This window comes from Sander lucioperca, chromosome 18, assembly GCF_008315115.2.
Source record: "Sander lucioperca isolate FBNREF2018 chromosome 18, SLUC_FBN_1.2, whole genome shotgun sequence".
NCBI classification, from domain to species: domain Eukaryota; kingdom Metazoa; phylum Chordata; class Actinopteri; order Perciformes; family Percidae; genus Sander; species Sander lucioperca.
In genome coordinates this window covers 27869494-27876993 of record NC_050190.1, presented here as the reverse complement: position 1 = coordinate 27876993, position 7500 = coordinate 27869494, and the positions used below count along the sequence as shown (strand labels likewise).

The window sequence follows — 7500 nt, the reverse complement described above, 5'->3', positions numbered from 1 at the left end:
TTTTTTTTCTACGTTTTTGTTGCATTTTCCCAGATTTTTGTCAGCCAAGAGGACGAAGAAATAGAGTAGTGCTTTAACAAAATGACAAATAAAGTGGAAAGTAGAAAGAAGAGAGGCACAGAAAACAGTGAGAAAAGATGAAGAGAGATGAAATGAAGGATGAGGGGTGGAAGGAGAAAAGGACAGAGAAATGGCGAGTTAAGGGAGGAAAAGTACGGAAAGAAGAGAGGAGTTGGGAAGTTAGAAAAGGAGGTGATCGAGAAGGGAAGCTAAGAATAGTGTGGCCAGGTTAGTCAGTTGGTAGAGCAGGCGCACATATATAGAGGTTTACTCCTCGATGCAGGGGCCGTGGGTTTGACTCCGACCTGCGGCCCTTTGCTGCATGTCATTCCCCCTCTCTCTCCCATTTCATGTCTTCAGCTGTCCTGTGGAATTAAAGGCCTAAAATGCCTGAAAAAATATTCTTAAAAAAGAAAGCAGATATTTTAAAAAAGAGGAGTAGGTAAGAAAAGTTAGTAAAATGAGAGGAGTGAAGGATGGAAGAGGGAGGATGGTGATGGAGGTTGTTAGGGGAGGAAGAGTCATTCACTGTCTGCGGAGAGAGAGGGAGGGAGAGAGAGATGTCTTTGTTTGAAGGTTAAAGGAGGACACGGAGAGAAAAAAGGGAGGAGGAGATGGAGACAAACGAGAGAGAGACAGGGAGAGAAAAAAGAGATACAGAGGAGGGAGGATGGCAGTGAGAAAAAGTCAAAGAAAAGAGATGATGAAGACATGAAGAAAGAAAGAGGCTCAAGCAATTTTATGTCTCCAAGGTGGCAGCAGCTTTTATTAATAATCTGTGTGTGTGTGTGTGTGTGTCTGTGTGTGTGTGTGTGTGTGTGTGTGTGTGTGTGTGTGTCTGTGTGTGTGTGTGTGTGTGTCTGTGTGTGTGTGTGTGTGTGTGTGTGTGTGTGTGTGTCTCTCTGTGTGTGTGTGTGTGTGTGTGTGTGTGTGTGTGATCGATCCTGCCAACTCTTTAACGAGGGACTGCTGCTAATTTCAGAGCTAATACTGAACTGTTCCACACCGCTGAACCCAGGGAGGCAGAAGGAGAGGAAGGAAGGACACAGGAGAAAGAAAGGGGGGGAAGAAGAGAGGAGGGGAAGAGGAGAGGGCAACAGAGGGGAGGAAAGGAGATGGAAGGGTAAGGGGAGGAAGCAAGGACACAGAAAAGCAAAAAAAGGAGTGAGGAATGGAGGCAATGAAACGTTGAAATGAAAGGAAAGCGGAGGAATGAAGAGGAAAGGTACAGCAAGTATAGGAAAGGAGGATATGATATAAAAAGGGGAGGAGAGGAGGAAAAGTTAGGACATATGGGAAAGAAAAAAATAGAGGAAAGATCAGGGCGTAAAGACGCAAAAGAGAAGAAAATGAGAGTAAAAGAAAGAAGGAGGGGAGGAAGGAAAGGAAGGACATTGGAGAAAGAAGAGAGGGAAAGAGGAATAGAGGGGAGGGCAACAGGGGGAGGAAAGGAAAGGAGAGGAAGTGAGGACTTAGAAAAGAAAAAGAGGAGAGTAGAGAGCAGAGGAATGGAGAGGGCATAAAGTAACAGAGGAAAGAAGAGGAAGTAAGAAGAAGCAAGGGGGAGAGGGTAGGGAAAGAGAGGAAAGGAGGACATGAGGAAAGAGGGGAGAGGAAGGTAAGATATGAAATACTAGAGGAGGGGAGAATAGGCGAGAAAAGGGAGAGAGAAGAATATGAAAGAGTAGAGTAGAGGGGAAGAAAAGAGGAAGTTAAGAGTGTGGAGATGGAGAGAGGAGGTGGAGGGGAAAGAAGGAGAGAAGAGCGCCAGAGAAAAGAGGAAGTAAAGAGAGAGCAGAGGAGGAGAGGAAATAAGGTGAGAAAAGAAAATAAGGACAGGGGAGGGGAGAGGAACTAAGACGATGAGAGAAAATGTAAAAGAAGGAAAGAGGAGAAGAAGGTAGAAGAAATGAAAGGAAAGGCATAGGAAGTAAGAGGAGAAGAAAGGACAGAAGGGTAAGGAAAGAATGAAGGTGATAAGGGGAAAGAGGGAGAAGAAAAGAGGAAACAGGAGAGCGGAAGAGACAGAAAGGAAGAGACAAAAGAGGGGATGAGGCAGCGAATGAGGAGTGAAATGGATGGAGGGGTGGAGGGAAAGGGGGAAGAGACAGAAGAGGTGTAGGAATGAAACAAAGGAGAGGTAGTGTGAAAGGAGGAGGAAAGAGATGAGTTGAAGGGAAGGAGAGAAAGAAAGGGATGGGGAGAGCGGGGGAGAGGGGGAGTTCAGCGGAGGTGAAGGTGAAGATGATTAAACTTTCCTGTGCAGCTGTCGGCTCCTTTTCCTCCTCTTGCATCCCTCTTTCATCATCCCTTGTTCTGCCCGTCAGCATGTGTGATCTGCCTTTCTCCATCCATCAATCTATCCTCATTGTTTGTTTTTATTTCTTTATTTCTGTATCCTTGAATTAATCGGTTTCAGTTGAAGTGAACAGGAGACGGAGCGTTTCTTTGCTCGACACAAACGTGTCTGCACCATAGACGGTGAAAGAAATGGACACGGAGACCAATGAAGGATGTTAGAAGATCTTTCCCGGTGATGTCTGAGCGTTACTGAGCAGCCTCCAACTGAGCTTGAAGACGTAGATGTGACGTGAGCAACCTGTCTGAAAGTTGGAAGTCTTCTGGTAGCTGTGCCAAGAGAAATCTCAATCATTCCCAATCTAGCAGAGACGGAGAGCGTAGGTATATGTAAGGAGATAACATAGACACAGGCTAATTATTGATCACTAAAATGATAGTTAACATTAGTAATTAAACTTAAACAGCTAATGGAAGTCCAAACTGCCTGAGAGCTTCTCCTGTACTATACGGTAATTCCTCTACTATGAGACAGTAAGTCTCGTGGTTATGACCCAATCGTTAGCCTATTTTTATAAAAACGTCTGCTACGGAGCCATAACGTGAGGTACAAGGTAATGGAGCCTTTTATACATTGTCGTGTTTCTTTAGAAATAAACAACGGACAAATAGAGTCTTTAAACTCTTCAGATGTAAAGTTATTCTCTGTCAAAGTGACGTCAAAATGAATGGCAGTCAATGGGATGCTAACGGGACAGCTTGTTAGCATCTAAAGGGCGCCATAGGAGCTATGCTTTGTGGAGAGAAGCTAACCCCCTTGAAACCAACTGCTAAAGTGAGTTGTTCAAAACTTTAGTTTGGGTTTTTGTGTGACTTTGGTGAATTCAAACTAACAAAATTAAACAGATTTAAATTCTAATATCAATTGCTGTTAATTTATCTTAAATAGATAAATTAAATCCCTTAAATAAATTAAATTTCATCCATATTTAATCCCTCTTAAATATGGATGAAATAAAGACTCTCTATGGGCTTCTCCCTTGACTGTATGCCTCCACGTACCCCCGATTGGAGAGGGCGTTTTAAGTGGCACGTGCCAGTGGCATGTACTTCCGGTACTTCCGTATGCCAATTGCGATTGCGTGTGAATTGACGCTGTAGCGAGTAGTATGAAACGGCGAAAATCCGTTTAGGTCCATTGGTCGGGGTGGAGGATGGGTCAAACACAGGGCTTGTGTCCCGTGACTGATATTTCCTTTTCACGTTTGTTGTTTTCCTAACCCTAACCCCGTTAAATTTTTCCTAAACCCAACCAGTTGTTCTTTTCCTAAACCCTAACCTAATCCCATTCTTCTTTTCCTAATCCCAACCGTTTCTTCTTTTCATGAACGCAACCCGCGTGCCACGTAGCCTCGCGATAACACGCCACGTGGCTTTAGAAAGTGCCACGTATATTTTAACGAAATCGTACGTTATATGTTATATTTTAACATAAGTTATATTTTACGTCTTACGGTGAAGAACTAAGTTATATTGTAACGTTATAAGTTATATTTTACGTCTTACGGTGAAGAAGATGCCACTTCCGGTGGCACATGCCACTTAAAAATCTTACTCCTACTGCCCGATTGCCTGCCAGCTTCTCCTGTACTATACGGTAATTCCTCTACTGTGCGACAGTAAGTCGCGTGGTCATGACACAATCGCCTATTTTTATAAAAACATCTGCTACGGAGCCATAACGTGGGGTACAAGGTAATGGAGCCTTTTATACATTGTTGTGTTTCTTCAGAAATAAACAATGGACAAATAGAGTCTTTAACCTCTTCAGATGTAAAGTTATTCTTTGTCAAAGTGACGTCAAAATGAATGGCAGTCAATGGGATGCTAACGGGAGGTGATGGCTTGGTAGCATCAAAATGGCTCCATAGGAGGTACGCTTTCCGGATGCTGCTACTTACTTTTTAAATATGATGCCAACGTGGAACAACAGCTACTGTGATGTTAACACAGGCGTTAGCTTAGTCTTAGTCTCTCATTGCCAGACCTTCCTCCACAGCGTTGCGGAGGAAGGTCTGGCTAGTCCACACAGCATTCTGGGATGGGAGAAAAACGTGCTCTGGTTTATTGGCATTTCAACATGGCATCATGACTGTGCGTAAACATACACGCCACTTTCCTAAAGCCAAATGGTGTGTTATCTGTATGCATTTTGAGCTATCCACATGTATGTCTACACTGTATACAGCGGATATAAACATACACACCACTTGGCGTCGCTAGGTGCCGTGCTATCGCGAGAACGTCAGGCTTTAGAAAAAAAAAAACGGTAAATAAACGCCACACGCGGGACACGATCCCGGCTCTCCTGGATGAAGGTCCTGTGTTTTACCTATCCACCACCCCAACCAACCTCCTCCCACTCACTTCTGTCCTTACGTACTACTCGCTACGGCGATTATTCACACGTAATGTAAGTCAATGGAGGCCAAACACCGTTGATAAACACGCTAAAAAGCGATTATGCGTCTTGATAACACGCCAAAATGGCAAACGGATTGGCGTGAGATCAGTCTGGGCATTTCTTAACACCAATCACACACACATTACTTAGCAACGGCGCCGCTGCAAAATAGCCTCAGGGAGGAACTTGTTTTGGTGGAACATGTGTACGTTTAAAAGTAGTTTTAGTCGTGCAACAGAAAACTCAGATTGGACAGATAGTCTAGCTAGCAGTCTGGATTTACCCTGCAGAGATCTGAGGAGCAGTTAACCATAGTCCTCATAAATCCACCGGAGGTTAGAACGCCAACACAAAGACAGAAAAGAGGGACATCCGACAGATGAAGGGTGATTTTTGCGTCGGAATGTGACGCTCGGAGCCGCTGACCAAGCGTCCGTATTTGACGAATTGGGAGTGAGAATGGGTTGGGGAACGTTAGCTAGCTCACTAGCCTTTTAACTAGCTACCGTAGCTCAGTCAGCTCAAGTTAGCTTGAAAGAATCACCTTAAAAGTTCCAATTTCTTTGTAATTTTAATTGTTAAGCTTTTTTTTTTTTAAGCAATTTATGAATCTGTGGAGTCCAGACTTTCCACCTAGCAAAAAAAATCACATAAATACGCCGGTGGCCACTTTAAAAATAGTTCATCTGATTTTATTAGGATGTTAATCTCAATGGAAGTTACCGTGGATGAAAACATCACTTTAATCATAAAAAAATCACATCAGTTATTAAACATTTTGTTGCATAAATCTTCAGCGTTTTCACCGAGCTGGCGTGTTAAACTAAAAAATATGATATCGGAGCATTACCAGATTGATTTTTCCCCATCAATTATAAACGCTGCACACGTTAACGTGTTCACTTTTGGTGTATTTTTTATTAATGGCCGCCATTTAATAAGTCTGTTGCTTACAAGATAACTCGCTGTAATTTGCTTCCCTGCGTCTATTATTCGCCTGTTTTTTTATTGTTGTTGTTATTAATTCATGTTGCTCTTCATCTTTCGTAATGAATACCCTCAACTCATATCCATAAACTTCACATTATTACCCCGTAATGTTCATTATCATATTAGTCGTATGAGCTTTGCTTAATTGTTCTGTGTCGTGCATTCATTAATTTGCGCAGTAAAGTTTCCTTTCGAAAGGAGATAACTGCCGTTGTGTGTGTGAAATTAAAACGACAAAATGTCTGGAAGCAAAAAACATCACGCTAGAGAAGTTTGGCTGAATAAATGATGCCGCTGTGTCAATGACAGGGGCTTTAAATGTATATTTGTTTCACTAAATTGTGCAGTTACACACTGTATCTTCCAGGGTTTAGAGGCAGCGAAAGATGATTACTATGCACGTTAAATCAGTCTATCTTCTTCTTAAACCTGACGTTTATTTAAAGCACAATAATCGACCGGTTTTATGCAAACCTAACCTTTTTGGGGTAGGGAGACCCGGGATAGTTGTAACATTTTTTGACATTTCTGTCTGGATCTTGGAGCTCTTTTAACCCTTGTGTTGTCCTCCCGTTGACCATGCAATTTTTCGATTTTCTGGGTCAAAATTCTGGGTCTTTTTCAACACTTTTGTCGCTTTTCCACCAGTTTTTGTCACTTTTTTCGACAATTTTGTCACTATTTTCAACGTTCTTTTATGATTTTATTTCCTCAAATGCTATAAAATAGAAAAAAACACCCAAATTCAATGAAAGTAGTCAACTGATCATTTATTTTACTTATAAAAAGCATTGTAGGGAACCATCCACGTTAGTTTTTGGGACAATTTGGCTGAAAGAAAACCAAATTTCTGATATAGACACTTTTTAAAAATGGGTCAGATTTGACGCGAGAACTACAGCAGGGTTAAGCCAGTGGGTTCAAAATGTGATACAAATGAGTACCATGTGTCTGCTATTAAATGACCTAGCTGTTATCTCTGCAACTTAAACAGAAAATGCTTTTACTCTCAAACACAAGGAGGAAAATGTTACAATCTACCCCATAGTCTGGGTTAGTATAATAAATGTATTTTTATTTATTTTGGTTTTAAGCGTATACTGTGGCACAGAGAAGGACAGCAGAGGGAAACTGCTTTCACGCTCCAGAAGAAGCTAAACGAGATAAGACAGCTCTCATAAACTGTAGAGATGTCAAATCACCATTCTGTTAAATCAAATATCAAATATTTATTTCTACGTAAAGCTGTGTGTGTGTGTGTGTGTGTGTGAGTCTTTGTGTGTGTGTGTGTGTGTGTGTGTGTGTGTGTGTGTGTGTGTGAGTCTTTGTGTGTGTGTGTGTGTGTGTCTGTGTGTGTGTGTGTGTGTGTGAGTCTTTGTGTGTGTGTGTGTGTGTGTGTGTGTGTGTGTGTGTGTGTGTGTGTGTGAGTCTTTGTGTGTGTGTTTTGTGTGTCTGAGTCTGTGTGTGTGTGTGTGTGTGTCTGAGTCTTTTTGTGTGTGTGTGTGTGTGTGTTGTGTGTCTGAGTCTTTGTGTGTTGTGTGTCTGAGTATTTGTGTGTCTGTGTGTCTTTGTGTGTGTGTGTTGTGTGTCTGAGTCTTTGTGAGTGTGTGTGTGTGTGTGTGACTGTGTCTGTGTGTCTTTGTGTGTGTGTGTGTGTCTGAGTCTTTGTGTGTGTGTGTGTGTGTGTG

The 7500-nt window shown here is 42.2% G+C and overlaps 1 protein-coding gene across 1 annotated transcript in view; it reads left to right on the top strand.

Annotated features, from left to right (window-relative positions):
* Positions 1 to 7500, top strand: part of LOC116065682 (stress response protein nst1-like) — a 254118-nt gene that overhangs the window by 162066 nt on the left and 84552 nt on the right. The window lies entirely within an intron of this gene.